We start from the raw sequence: 14717 nt of genomic DNA, 5'->3' as shown, positions 1-14717 counted from the left end.
AGGATCTATTTCTGAGCTCTTTATTCATTTCTGTTGGTCTGTTTTTCTCTCCTGGTGCCAAACCACATTGTCTTATTTGCTATAGATAAGTAAAAGCACCTTCTTTCCTCCATGACTCCCACCACCTAATTCTTTTTCAAAATTGCCTTGGTTATTCTTAGCTCACTGGTTTTTCATAAATTCTAGAACCAGCTTGTCAAAACCCGTAAAAATTTCTCTCAGAAGTTTGATTGAGTTGTATTGAATTCAAAGGTTAATTTGAAGAAAATGAAGTATTCTTATCCATGAATATGGTCTATTTCTCTAATTATTTAGGTCTTCTTTAATGTTCTTCTATAAAGCTCTATAACAAATTCTTATATAACTTTTGTTATATTTATTCATAGATACTTTATACTTTATATTTCACATTGCTATCATAAATAACATCTTTTTAAAGTTATATCTCAAAGAAATGCAGTTTTATGTAGGTTGGGCTTATATCCTGCCATCTAGTTGAACTCTGCTAGCTCTAATAATTTTTATAATGAAGATACAGATGTTAATCTGTCCCAAATCAGAGAGTGAATAATCAGCTACCTTTCTGTGGCGGCACAGAAATAATGTCAAGATAGGAATTTGCATGGTATTTAGTTCAAGTTTAGTTTTCTACTTCTCTGAGTTATTTGTTTGTAAGACCTTAAGGATTCATTGAAAGTCTCCTGTGGGCTCATCTAAGTGCTGCAAGGTTTGGAGAAGGAAGAGGGCGTATGCAAAGAAGCGTGGACTCATCCCAGAGAAGGAAGGGACCTTGGAGTAAATCTGTCCGTTGACCTTGCTTATTCTTTAACTCCCTCATTTGTCTTTCTGTAAATATATGTATGGCTTCCTATATATTGTGGACTCTTTTGAAAATACCTTTTTTTCAAATCTAGTTCTCTCCACCTTAAGTATCACAAAAAATGTATTCTGAAAGTGTCCCCTATGAAGCCATTTATCCATTCAACACATGTTCTTTGAGCACCTTCTAAAAGGCAGGCCCCATACGGAATGTTGTGAAACAGCAGCGAGCAAACCCTTCAAGACCTTTATACTTTACAGGGAGAGAGTGTAATGGATAATCACACAAATATATAACTGTGAATGGGCACAGTGTCATTAAAGGATATAAATGGGACTGTGAGAGTATGTAGGGTGGGGTGGGGCAACCTGGCTTCCTGAGGGGGTGATAGAACATTTCTAGACCCTGAGGTGAAAAGAGCCTGTTTGGTGCAAGGAAGAAGTCTGCTGTGGCCATATAAAATCAAGCTGGAAACCCACTGGAGTTAATTCGGTGTTGAGATGCTCTTGAGTCATCTCATTGAACCCTGGCAGCACAAGGACTACTGTCATCACCTGTGGGGGCCCCATGAAGTTGAGGGCTGGAGAGGTTAAGAAACTCACTCAAGCCTACACAGTTGGTTCAGTGGTAGAGCTGAGATTCCAAGCTGGCTGGTGTAAGTTGCAGCTACCATGTGTTACTGGTGTGGGAGAGGGAGGGAGAAGAGAGCTGAGTCCCTCAGCCACAATGTGGAAGATCCCAATAAAAGGAACAGGAAGTGGGATGTGGGCTGTGAGCCCTGAACCAGGAGGCTGGCATGTCTTCTTTCGATCTCAAATCTTCTGCTCACCTTCTCTGTTTAGAAGACATCCTTCGTCTCCTCCAAGACTCTAGGATGATTATACACAGGATTTTATTTATTTATTTATTTATTTTTAAATATTTTATTTATTTATTTGACAGAGAGAGATCACAAGTAGGCAGAGAGGCAGGCAGAGAGAGATAGAGGGAAGCAGGCTCCCTGCTGAGCAGAGAGCCCGATGCGGGACTCGATCCCAGGACCCTGAGATCATGACCTGAGCCGAAGGCAGCGGCTTGACCCACTGAGCCACTCAGGCACCCTATACACAGGATTTTAGAAAAGTCATTTGATTTCTCAGAATCTCTGTTTTCTCCTCAGTAAAACCAGAATAATACCTCTCACTGAGGTGATACCTACAGAAGTGTATTGCAAACTTTAAAGAGATTGACAGACACCAGCTGTCTCTGGGATTATCTTCTCATGAGGCGGTCCACTCATTTGGGGCAATTCTCCATGTCGGGAGGTGTTTCTTCATTTTGATGTGAGATTGGCTTCCCTGTATCTCCCTTCCACTCTGATCAGAGCTGTTGGACACTAAACCTCACCATGTTGCTCTCTGTCTCCCATGACAGAGCTACAAGCATCCTGGATGGCTGTCCAACTCCCACAGGGGCCTCTCCCCATGCCGGACACCACCAGCCCCTTTAAGTACTCTTCAGATGGTGTGCATTCAGCCTCTCTGGAGGTTGCCTGGATTGATAGTAGCTGGGTTAAAATGTGGCCCACAGAGCCCAACTCAAGACTCCAGGTGTCATGTGACAAACTCTAAATACTGTAGACCTGGTTTGTCCTTAACCCCAATTTCCCCATAGTTGCCTGCAGTTCAGGCTACACTCTGCTGGGCTGGCAGAGGGCCCCAGATGTGCATTGGAGGAACCAGTTCTCTTAACATGACCTCTAGCACCTTCCCAAAAGAATACATCTTACCTCCTCTTACAGGACTTGAAGAAAACAAAATGTATTTAAAAACCCAGGGCATTTTAGATGATTCAAAGAAGTCATAGTGAAAAGTCCCCAAGTAGACTTTTCCCTCACTGCCAAAGTCATGTGGCTTCATTTCACTTTTTAAAAGGCCTCGTAATTTGGGAGAGATTTTACTTGAAATTTGACAAGTTTGAATAAAAGGGTAAATTTGGGGCAAGGTGGAGGAGTGAAGGATGGCAGGAAGAGTTTCCGCTGATTTTTGTGGATCATGGAAAAAAGTTCATTCAAATGATATGATGCTGTTTTCTAATATCACCTCAAAAAATGAGTTCTGACACTTTTGAAACTTCAGACTTAATGCCAAGAGCCTTTGATAAAGTGAATGTGTTATTTCAGTAAGTCGAAAAATAAAAAGTGAGAGAACGCATTTCCACCTGTCTCCATCAGGGAATTCCTTCTTTTCAATTTGAATTTGAGTAGAGAACATTTATTATGTCCAAGGTGGGAATACTTCAGGTGGGTTGTTTTGTGTGTGTGTGTTGCGGTGGTGGTGGGGGGGTGTTTATCACTGATGCTTGCCACAGATCTACTAACTAGAAACCAAGAGATTTGATTAAATTTTAGCCCAATGGGGTGCTTAGGTAGTTATAGATGAGGTGTACATAAAACCAACTGTAGTAGCCAGATACTTTTCCATAACATAAAACCCAGATACAAGTAATGAAACATTCCCTTTGGCTTCATTTCCCAACACACTGTCCTCACATTAGTAGATGCTGTGCGTGCTTTCTCTTCTCCATTGGTAGCATTACAACATTTACTTTTCCATGCGATCAAGATTTAATAACTTTAAGCACAGTCAACATAGCATTTCTGAGAGCTCGGGCTCCATTTCATATGCTTCAGGGCGGCTGAATAGACTTCTTGGGGGAGATGCCAGACGTGTGTGATGCTAATTTGGTTGAAATAAAACAAGAAGCTCAGAAAAATGATTTTTGCTTAAACCAGTCCTTCTGGCCTTAGCTATTCCAGTTGTCCAGCCACTGACTGCCTTGGAAAATGGGCTGGGGCAGGCTGTGGGCCTTGGCCCTTGGAGGGGATCTTCCCCAGAGATTCCCAGAATGGGACTCATCAGGGAGAGAAAGCCGAAGCTGGATTTCAGATGACCCCAAAGCCAGGTGACCCCATTTCACATAAAGGCATGTTCTCACTAATAAATTGGGTACTGGAGACTCAGGCTGCATTTTTCCCCCAGAAGTATAAGGGCCAAATAACGAAGTTTTAAATTAATTAATCAACTAAGTAAATATTTACCGAGAACATACCGTGGTCATCCTTTCAAAGCCCATGACCCGCAGTACATCTCAGCTAAAGTTGGAAAGGTTTTTGGAAGCTGCTGTTTCCATGTCCACACAGCTAACCGCTGGCCAGGGCTCCCCAGAGGCCCAGGTGATATTTGAAGAAAGCTGCCATGCTCCCCTTAAACCTTTGCCTTTTCTAAACTAAACATCCAAAGGGAGCCAACAGGATGGTAGTTTTCAGACCCTTCTCTAGATAGGGATGTCAGTCCTGAAACGTGGGGCTTTCGATTCATCATAAAGCTTGAAATGGCCTGGGCTAGCTGGCTGGCTGTTAGCTCCCTTTCTCCTGGGATTCTGCTCTGACGCAGAGGAGAAACATACTTGCTTTGGGAAGTCACATCTGACTGTGAGGTTACCTTTGGTTGGGCAACCCACACTCAGGGACACATTAAAAGCGAAACGTCCGCGATGGCCACACCACCCCTGATCTTTACTGGTAACAGGGGCAAGTTCATAATGGGAAGACAGAAAGGAAGAGGGATGGGCTACGCATGTATGGGAAGTCAGCTCAGCGCTGGGCATTGAGCTCTGTCCTCCATAAACCTAACTACTTTCTACTGTCACAGGGAACCTAGGAAGCAGGTATCATTTTATTTCCTGTGTGTATTTACTTGGAAAGAGTTTGGCTACAAATAACAGACAAACTGGAGGAGGAAACCTAAAGAGATAAGGATCTATTTGCCTTGTGATTTATTTTGCAAGTCTAGGGTGGGCAGCCCAAGGCTTGCTGGGAACCCTGTGAGGCCATCAGAGACTAGCCATCCTTACAGGAGAAGCCTTTGTCTTCATGTGTCCCCTCACAAACACAGGATGTCCTGTTGTCCCTTTCGGCATCATGCATGTCCACCTTCTGCGGGGAAGAGGAGAAAAGTCCATAAGGCAAGGGGCGCAGTTCATGCCGGCCCAGGCTGTCTTTCTAAGAAACAACCTTCTAATTTAGCCACACTCACTGATCCCTCCTTAACAGCTCACAGTCCAGAACTTACCAAATAAATGGGAGAGCGAGATGATGAAAAATTTATCTGGACACATATCAGCTCCAAACAAAATCTGGGAGGGTTTGAAGGGTAAAGAAAAATGGGAAAAGGCCGTGGGATAAACAACAGCAGTCTGCCACTCTGTGCTGCAGATGAAATAGCGGGCCCGGAGACATGCAGTAACACGTTCGCGTCCACCTGCTAGACAGAGGACGGCTGGGTGGAGACTCAAAGCCAGGCCCCGCAAGGTTGAAAGCTCTAGCTCTTTCTACTGGGCCGCGTGGCCTTGGAACATGCCACAAATGGATGTCCCTTCCTAATGCTGTCAGGAAGCAGGTACTTTCTGGTTCCAAGTCATCTTACAGACGGGGCAATAGAGGCACAGAGAGATTATGAGACTTCAGCACAGAGGATTTGGACCCAAACAGTCGCTATAAAGAAGAAACACAGCAGTAGCAACATCAGTCTGAACACTTAATGTCTGCAGTACAACGAGGGGCAGAGAATGGGAAAAGGAAGGGGGGCGTGGAGCACTCTGAAGAAAAGGGAAGACATGTGAATTAGCATGAGCAGGAAAGAGAAAGCAGATACGAAGAAGACTGATAGTAGCTGTCTCTGGGCCATGAGCTGCTTCCAGCCACATACCTGGCATGGGGGAGGGGAGTGGGCAGAGCCTGCCACTCACCCTGACACTTGCCGGGAAGGACTGGTTCGAAGATACAGACCAATACATTAAAAATATAGGTAGTCAGGGGGTGCCTGCTGGCTCAGTTAGTTAAGCATCTGACTCTTGATTTCAGCTCAGGTCATGATCTCAGGGTCCTGGGATGGAGCCCTGCACAGGCTCTACGCTCATCCCACGATCTGCTTGGGAGTCTCTCTTCCTCCCTCTACCCCTGCCGCTGTGAGCACGCTCTCTCTCTCTCTAAACAAATAAGTAAATAAAATCTTAAATATATATATATTACTATATATATATATAGAGAGAGAGAGTGTGTCGGTTACTGAAACCCTGTGAATGGTTTCAAAGTTCTTCAGGTTGGATGTCTTTAGTTACTCTGAAGAAACTCATTTTGGCTTCAATATTTTCAGTGTAATGACCATACAGATTTAATTTATATCAGAAGTTCCTCTTTGTAAAATTAAAAAAAGAAAAAGAAAAAGAAATACCCATTTGTCCTCCAAAGAGGTACCTAGGCAGAGACAGATGACCCTAAGATCACCAGGCTTTTATTTAGTGGCAGCTTGAGAGGGACCAGTACTGTGATAAATGCTTCACATTTGTCATCTCATTGAGTCCTGGCCCATCTCTGGGGAGAGATTTCCTGTTTTCCTCTCTTCTCAAGTGAGAACCGTGAGGCTCAGTGAAGTGAAGTGATTTGCCCCCAAACACAGCCCTATGTAAGGGGCCAGGCTGGGGCCATAATTTGGATCCTTCCGTGTACCCTGTGGCCCTGTTTGGGTGTGCACTGGTGACAGCAAGATAGAGACAGGGTCCAGGGCTGGCAGACTGGCAGGTGGATAGCCCCATGCATGCACCAGTGCAGCTGAATTTTTGAAGCTAAATGAGAGATATTATATTAGTCTCTCCTCGTTCATATTTTAATTCAGCCCAACACATTAGCCTGTAGAGATATTTTTAGACTACCAAACCAGTACAACTCTGAGGATTAAGCTGCTTTAATTCTTGCGGACTTCCCTCCATCTGGCAGACAGGGCATATCTTTTTGTAAAATTAAAAGCTAATAAAAGTAAAAAAAAAATTTTTTTTTGTTTGGCAGTAGAGTTGCTTTCTTCCAGTTGTTCGCAAAGGAAACACACTGTGCTCGTCTCTGAAAACCAGGAAGCCTGGAGAGAAATTTATGACTTTCCAACAAAAATTTAGAGGTTGAAGGATTTGGCAGTTTGCAAGGAACACAGAGCTAACTAAGCCTGTGAGAAAAGCTGTTCCAAAGGTCCTGGCCTCAAGTGCCAAGGTCTCTTTCAGGAGTCTCTGAAGGAGCTCCCAGGTGTCTGAATGGGCCAGGGTGGGGGGTGGGAGAGAGACCCGTCTCCACCAGGAGCTAGTGTCTGCGAGACTGTGGCTTTCCCACACAAATGTGCTCAGCTAGTATGGGAGCCAGGCATTTCCTGTGCGCCACAGGTTCTGTGAGCCTTCTTCCCACCCCCCCACCCCCATCCAAGATTTGTAGCCAACAGCCTCTGCCACATTTTCTCTCAGCTCTTAGTCACACTCCCATATATGGAAATCCTTATCACATAGCTAACTCCCTGCTAGGACAATTTTGTAGGAAGTGTTCAGTGAGCTATGGGCTTTACAAACTAAGTACTGCTACGGGTGGAATGGCAACGGCAGTAACGTGTGTGTGTGTGCGCGCGCGCGCGTGTCTGTGTGTGTATGTGTGTGTTTAAAGAGCCTTGATTGCTGCTAGAATTTATGTATCAAACTTAAGCTGGAGGTTTCATCCCCTTCAGTAGTTGTTCGATAGCAAAGTGAATTTTAACTATTTAGAAACTCATGCCCTTGGGGCACCTGGGCGGCTCAGTCGGTTAAGCATTGGCCTTTGGCTCTGGACATGATCCCAGGGTTCTGGGATCGAGCCCCGAGTCCAGCTCTCTGCTCAGCAGTGAGTGTGCTTCTCCCTCTCCTCTGCCTGCCACTCTGCCTGCTTGTGTGCTCTCTCTATCTGTCAAACAAATGAATAAATAAATAGAAAAGAAAAAGAAAGGCATGCCCACATATTGCCTAGAAGCAAAGCAGCATGATAAGAGATTTCCCCCACAATAAAGGATTTCAAATCCCCTCCACGTGTGGGCATTTTCTCAGGCTAGGCAGCAACAGCACAGGGGCAGACAGAATTACTCGGTCACAAGGTTAGTTCAGCTTAAATAAACAGACAAAGAGGAGCCCTGTGCAGAGTGGACTTTGAGCAGATGCTCTCGCCTTGCAAGGAGTGTGCTGGGGGGCTCTGAGCACGCGCCCCTCTGGCTGGCTTACATTTATGCAATGAATTATGTGGTTAGTTCAGAGAACTGTCACATCTTTTTGCCCTCCTGCAATTAATTCCTCTTACCTGAGGTGCCAAAGGACAAGCTGTTTGCTTGAGAATACACAGCTCATACTGCTCCTGATTAAAAAACTTTCACTGTCTCCCATTATTCAAGTCCAAACTTTCCTTAGAAACAGAATTTAAAGTGTAACTGTTAATAAACATTTAGATCTACTAGGTACCTGAGGGTAGGCACCAAAGGGGGCAAAGGTGAATAAGAGGTAATCTTGCAAAACTGCAGGATAAGCAAGGGAACCTGTCACAATACAAGTAATTAGTAATAACAATGATAATAATTGCAGTAATATAAGTATCTTAGCTCAGGCTGCTGAGACAAAATACTATAGACCAGGTGGCTTAAATATAGACTTTCATTGCTTATAGATCTGGAAAGTCCAAGATCAAGGTGCCAGCTAATTCCGTTCCCGGTGAGAGACTGCTTTTCCCTGTACCTGCGTGAAAAGAGAGATGGAAATCTTGTTCTGCTTCTTCAAAGGGCACCAAGCCCATCTTGAGGATCCTACTCTCCAGACCTCATCTAAACCTAACTGCCTCCCAAAGGTCTCACGTCCAGGTACCATCACATCGGAGGTTAGGGTTTCAATATAGGAGTTTCCAGGGGCACAAACGTTCAGTCCTTCATAATAAGTGAGGGAGGAAGGGAGATGGACCAGACCTGGCAGCACTGAGGTGGGATTAGATTTGAAAACGCATCTTCGCCAATGGTCTCTTTTCCATTCACTTGTTCGTGGGTCCATGTGTAGCTTCCTCCTGCAACCCCTGGTGCTTCGAGAGAAGAGGTAAGATGTGTTTGTGATCTGTGGCAGACTTTCAGTCGGAAAGGCTAAAAGGAGGCGGAGTTGTGGGTGAGGCCATGGTTTGGGGGACTGAGGTTGAGGCGGGGCTTGTGGAAAACCAACACAATGTCATTGAATGGCCCCGGATGGGATTTTCCAAATTCCCTTCAGCAAAGATGGGCTACCGGTACATTTTTACTGGACCCAGAAAGTACTTTTTCTGAAATGTCTGAAATCTTTTTTTTTTTTTTTTTTGAGGTTAGCCCTTTATTTATTTTTTATTTCTTTTCAGCATAACAGAATTCATTGTTTTTGCACCACACCCAGTGCTCCATGCAATATGTGCCTTCCATAATACCCACCACCTAGCTCCCCCAACCTCCCACCCCCACCCCTTCAAAACCCTCAGGTTGTTTTTCAGAGTCCATAGTCTCTCATGGTTCATCTCCCCCTCCAATTTCCCTCAACTCCCTTCTCCTCTCCATCTCCCCATGTCCTCCATGTTATTTGTTATCCTCCATAAATAAGTGAAACCATATGATAATTGACTCTCTCTGCTTGACTTATTTCACTCAGCATCATCTCTTCCAGTCCCGTCCATGTTGATATAAAAGTTGAGTATTCATCCTTTCTGATGAAGGCATAATACTCCATAGTGTATATGGACCACATCTTCCTTAGGCATTCATCCGTTGAAGGGCATCTTGGTTCTTTCCACAGTTTGGTGACTGTGGCCATTGCTGCTATAAACATTGGGGTACAGATGGCCCTTCTTTTCACTACATCTGTATCTTTGGGGTAAATACCCAGTAGTGCAATTGCAGGGTCATAGGGTAGTTCTATTTTTAATTTCTTAAGGAATCTCCACAGTTTTCCAAAGTGGCTGCACCAACTTGCATTCCCACCAACAGTGTAAGAAGGTTCCCCTTCCTCTCCAACACACGTTGTTTCCTGTCTTGCTAATTTTGGCCATTCTAACTGGTGTAAGGCGGTATCTGAATGTGGTTTTAATTTGAATCTCCCTGATGGCTAGTGATGATGAACATTTTTTCATGTGTCTGATAGCCATTTGTATGTCTTCATTGGAGAAGTGTCCAGATGTCTGAAATCTTGAGACCATCTTCAAACCTGGATCCCCAGAGCTAGTAGGGTACTTAACATACAAGTGAGGCTGGTCTCCCAGATGTGGTAGGAGACCTTTGATATAATCAGCACCATGTTCTTGGAGTCCAGCTTGCCTTCTGGCCTGTCTACCATTGCCGGGGGGATGAGTGTTTCTGCTTTGCAAGAGGGGTCACTGACTCTGGGTGTTCTTCATCTGTGGGGGGTCCTGAAGTAGGCAAGTGACTGTGCTCAGGACAAAACAGACTGAGAGAATAGCCCCAGTGCTTTAGTCTGAAGCCCAGCCACATAAACATCCTCTGGGGCACCCAGTGCCAACCTTTGGTATGGGACTCTCCATATGTTGTACCTCATTGGCTTGGAGAGTTTCAAACATAATTGAAATCACCTTACGCAATTTTTTTGTCCTAAGTGTTGGGGAGGGGAAGTGAAATCCTAAGAAGTTGTTGATATAGTTTAAAGGTCAATCAGAATGACACAAATTACTTGTTTTCTTTTAAAGGCCCAGTACTGTGTCCTTTCCCTCTCTTTCCCCCTCTTTCCCTCCCCTTCACTTTGATTGAACACCCTGGGCTGGCACTGTCCTAAGCCCAGAAGTACACAAATGACTAAGGCATGGGACGGCACCTGGCCTCTTTCTATAAATATCTATCATATGTGATGCACACTATGCTAGGTTGTGGGGACACTACATTAAACAGGAAACACAGATTTTGTGTCATCTGTATAGAGTCTAGCAGGAATGATATTGACTAAGCAATTAAGAGTGTTGCAATGGTCATGAGTGAGAAGAATGGAGTTCCATGAGGGTGTATAACAGGGGGACCAGATTGGGCCTATCAGTGGGATCAAATTGTTCATGCTCCCGGAGAGGAGCATGCCAGAAGTGGTTAGGACATGCTACTCACTAAGTAAGCTCTGTTTTTAGTTTACTAAAATTAAGACAATTACTAAAATTAAGATAATTCGATTAATAATAAAAATCGATGCAATCAAATTATTTTTATTTTAATTACATGAGCCAAGCAAGCAGTCTGATAAATAAGTTAGTTGCTCAAGATTTAAGTAAACTTCCTCTAGGGATGACTGACCTTTTGATATATATTTACTCAAGATCGATTTAAACTTCTAAGCTCCTGTAGCAGCTGTGGTCTGCGCATTCTAAGATGGCCCCAGTAATCACATCCCCCTCATCCCCAGTATATGTCTTCTCCCAGTTATTCAATCAAACACTAAGCTAGGTAATCTTGCAAAGGGATTTTGCAGATGTAATTAAGGTGTCAAATCAATCGACTTTAAGATAGGGAGATTATCCTGGGGCAGAGGGCTGATCTAATCATGCGAGCCCTTAAAGGGCACAGGGTTCTTCTTGGTGAAGAAGATGCAGAGAGCGAGCCAGATTCGGCACTGTCTGATTCTGAACATGGAGGGGCCATGTGGCAAGGAATGCAAGTGGCCTTTAGTAGCTGAAAACAGTCACCAAGGAAAGGGGAAACTCAGTCCTACAACTACATGAAACTGAATATTGCCACAACCATATGCCTTTGGAAGATGACCTTGAGCTTCCAAGGAGAACAAAACCTTGATAACACCTGAGCAAGACCACAGCCATGCCTGGATAGCCTTCTAACCTACAGTACTATAAACTAATAGCTGGGTGCTGTTTTAAGCCAATAAATTTTTAATTTCCTGCATAGCAATACAAGCTTAATACAGCAACTATTCTCTTTCCCTGCTCAGCACCGTTCCTTTCAACTCCTTCTAACAATAGCCTCCACCCTTCCTGACAGAAAAGATGGGGCAAGTGACCAGGCTGGCAAACCATCATCCCTCTTGCCTCTGGGCATAGCGATTTGTTCAGACATTGCACATATGACCAGGGCTGTACAATCAACATCTTTACGTATGAGTTTTCCAACTTGAAGAAGAGAGCTAGTTTTCTTCCTGATCCTCAACTGTAGGGAAGTGAGTCCCTGAATCCATTGTCCATTGGTGATCTGACCCATGTCCTTTCGGTGATGTCATTACATGAGCCAAGGCACACCTTTCAAGTTAAGCTAAGTCAGGTAGTAGCTTTTGTCATTGGCATCCAGAGCCCTGAACAATGCAGCCAGAGAGGAGTAAAGAACCATCAGCTGGAAGACGCCAGTTCTGCTTATCAGAAAATATCAAACATAGATGAGGCTCTTTGCATATAACCTGGGTCTAGATTTTTTTCTTTTTCTTTTTAATCAGTGAAGGACATCAAATGATAGCAAAAATAAATGCCAGCTCAATTGTCGTATTATTAAAGCTGCAAGGGACCTTAGATGTCATCTGATTAAGGTCCCTCATTTTCTACATGCCAAAGCTCTCTGTGCCAGAGAGGCACTGCTAATTAGTGAACAAGCTGGTCATTCTAGAATGTTGATAAAAATGACCCAGGTTGGATGAAAAATGATGCTGCTTGCATTTAATTAGTTTTTCTCTTCTACTTCTACTTTCTCTTCTCTTCCAGCCCAGTATATTTTCCTCAACTTTTCTGAAATCGTTTCTTTCAGTACTGTGACTTTCAGGATTCCTATGGTATATTTTCAGGTGAAACCATCCAGTTTCTGGGACTCTGATGGTACCTCGAGTTGTCAGGATGATTTTTATTTGATTCTATCAAAAGTGGTATATTCCACTGAAATATAAAATAGTATAAAACTATTTTCTAGTATACACTGTTAGAAGCTTAGCCTGGGCATAGTCTTATCTTTGGGAAGACTGCATGAAGAGAAATTCATAAATGATTATCTTCCTTGAGTAAAAATATAAGTAGTTTCCACAGATATCTATAAATACTAATGAGATGAGTGTTTCCCAAAACCTTGTTGAGTGACATCTTTGATATATGAAATTATCAACTTCTTATGCCATTTGTACATAGAATCACAGACTGTTAGAGCTGGCAGTGGTTTTAGCGGTCATCAGACCCAGCCCCCCATTGTTCAGACAAGGACAGTGGGTTCCAGAGGGGAGGAGGGTCTTGCTCAAGGTCAAGGTCTTGCTCTCTATTTTAAAACAATATGCCATCTGCAATGCCTTTAAAAGAGATGAATGGATAGAAATTTTTTCTTTAAAATTTGCATTTTCTGCATGTATGCAAACAAAAAAAAGGTAGCAAAAAGTACAAAGATCATTCACTATCCGGATTTTGGTGTACCTTGGGATTAAGATTAAGAAAAATCTTACCAATGAGATAATAAAATGATGTATTTGTTATAAATCTAAAAACTGAATAATTGGGAAACATTTATTATGAAAATTGGTGCCAACTTATTTTTAAATATTTAGAAAACTTCAAACTGTAGAGAAAAATAAGAAGGAAAAATGATATTTTCACTACCCAACAGAACAAGTCTTTACCATTTTGGGTGATTTTCCTTTCATATGTATAGGAAGCATATGAGGATGACGGTCACAAATATTTTCCCATGTGATTGCATCTTCTTTATAAATATCTACTAAGTGCATGTGATATGTTTTTCCTCAGTAACTAATAATTCTATTATGGGAATGCTGGTTTTAAAATAACCTTAAGTGAGCATCTTCATGTATAAATATCTTTTTCCATTTTTAGGATTATTTTCTTCCCCATAAAAGGAATGCCTGGGTCTTATAGTAAGTGTTTAGCTCAATAGAGGTTCATTTAAAAAATGACATAAGTATATGAATCAGAACAGCCTAGGTGTGCTTCGTAACAAGAGGCTCTAATATTTCAGTGACCTGATAAGGTCTTCTCAGGGGTATCAAATGATCTCTGAAGTTGTTGTCTTCTCCATAGGGACTCAGCAGTCCAGACTGTTCAGTCTTCAGGTTCACCGTCTCAGCAAAGGCCTCCTCTCTGACTCACATTCTCAGAGGAAGGTTCTCCAATGCTTCAGTGCAGAAGTGACCCACAGCACCCCCTACCCACTACCCACTGGCCGGAACTAATTACATGGCCATGTCTGACTCCAAGGGAGCTGAGGTTTGGTCAGGAGCTTTCTTCTTCCCGTACAGTGGAAGGAGGGGAGCCCTGAAATTCTCTTTTACATAAAGGTTAATATCATCAACAAACTGTTTCCCTGAAGAGTCACACCAATTTACATGACCATCAATTCACGGGAGAAAGTCTTTTTCACTATATAGTACACATATGTGCTATACTCATTGGATGTTACTCCTTTATTAAAAAAATCTTTGCAACAGCAATGGGCAAAAATATTTAATTTGGTTGACTTTTTGTATTCATTCATTCATTCATTCATTCACTTAATCAAATATTCAACAAATATTTTCTTCATAGGCAAGCGGCATTGACCCAGGCAAAAGGGCTACAGTGGTGAATGCACAGACATGTTCCCTTCCTCATGGACCTTATAGTCGTTGACTGGTGGTGGTTTCTCTTTCATGACCTGTCTGTACATTCTTCCGTGTGTATGGTGAGGGTTCTTTGCATTTTTCTCACTGGGCCACTTGAGCTCTTTCTACAGCGAAGAGAGAAGGTCTTTGTTGTATTTGCTGCAAATTTTTCCTGCAGTTTCCCTTTTAATCTTACATTTGGTGGTGCTTTCTTTTTTTTTTTATAGAATTTTGAAATAATCTATTCAAATCTACTGATCTTTTCCCTTACGATTTTTACTCTTGTTTTTGACTTTAGAAAATGCTAAAAATAGTTATTTCTGAGGTTATTTTACAATTTTTCTTTTGCTGGAAACCACCTTGTGAGAAAACACACACATATATATATGATACATACAATTATGTTACTCTTTTAATAAACTAATTATACATAACAATTATACCTAATTATACATAA

This window comes from Mustela nigripes, chromosome 3 (assembly GCF_022355385.1).
Source record: "Mustela nigripes isolate SB6536 chromosome 3, MUSNIG.SB6536, whole genome shotgun sequence".
Classification (NCBI taxonomy): Eukaryota; Metazoa; Chordata; class Mammalia; order Carnivora; family Mustelidae; genus Mustela; species Mustela nigripes.
This window is presented reverse-complemented; position numbering follows the sequence as displayed.